Genomic DNA, 658 nt, shown 5'->3' with positions numbered 1-658 from the left:
ATGATCATAACAAAGCCCACAATTCCTTGCGGTAAGTACGGAAAACGGTAAGGGCCATTATTGTCAAGTGATAAAATCATACGTGAATAATTTAGGGGCTGTGTAATATTACATGGTGGGCTGATGGGGGGGGGATTTGGCGAGCGAAAGGGGGCTTTTTGGCACTCATTCATTGGGCGCCATTCTATAAATAAAAAGCTCTAAAAAGGCTTAAGAAAACAGTCACGAAACGCTTCAAATTTTCCTGCTCGACTATTTTAAAGGTTTGCAAATTGGGATCCCAAAAATTTGGCATGTAGGGGGGCCTAGAGGGAGGGGGCAAAGATGTTTTTGGCAGGCCGAGGGGGGGGGGGGGGAGACAAGAGATTAATTCGTAGGCCTAGGGGGGCAATCACACAATTTGGAAATTTTACCCCCCCCCCACCCGGCTCATAATTATTGCACAGCCCCTAGCATTTCTAAAATGACATTTAATGTAGGCCTATTTTGAAATAAGAATGAATGGATGAACAAACCGTCGAATGAATGAATGAGTGAATGAATGAATGAATGAATGAATGAATGAATGAATGAATGAATGAATGAATGAATGAATGAATGAATGAATGAATGAATGAATGAATAAAGGAAGGAAGGAAGGAAGGGAGGGAGGAAGGAG

Source organism: Amphiura filiformis, chromosome 2 (assembly GCF_039555335.1).
Source record: "Amphiura filiformis chromosome 2, Afil_fr2py, whole genome shotgun sequence".
Taxonomy (NCBI): Eukaryota; Metazoa; Echinodermata; class Ophiuroidea; order Amphilepidida; family Amphiuridae; genus Amphiura; species Amphiura filiformis.
This window is presented reverse-complemented; position numbering follows the sequence as displayed.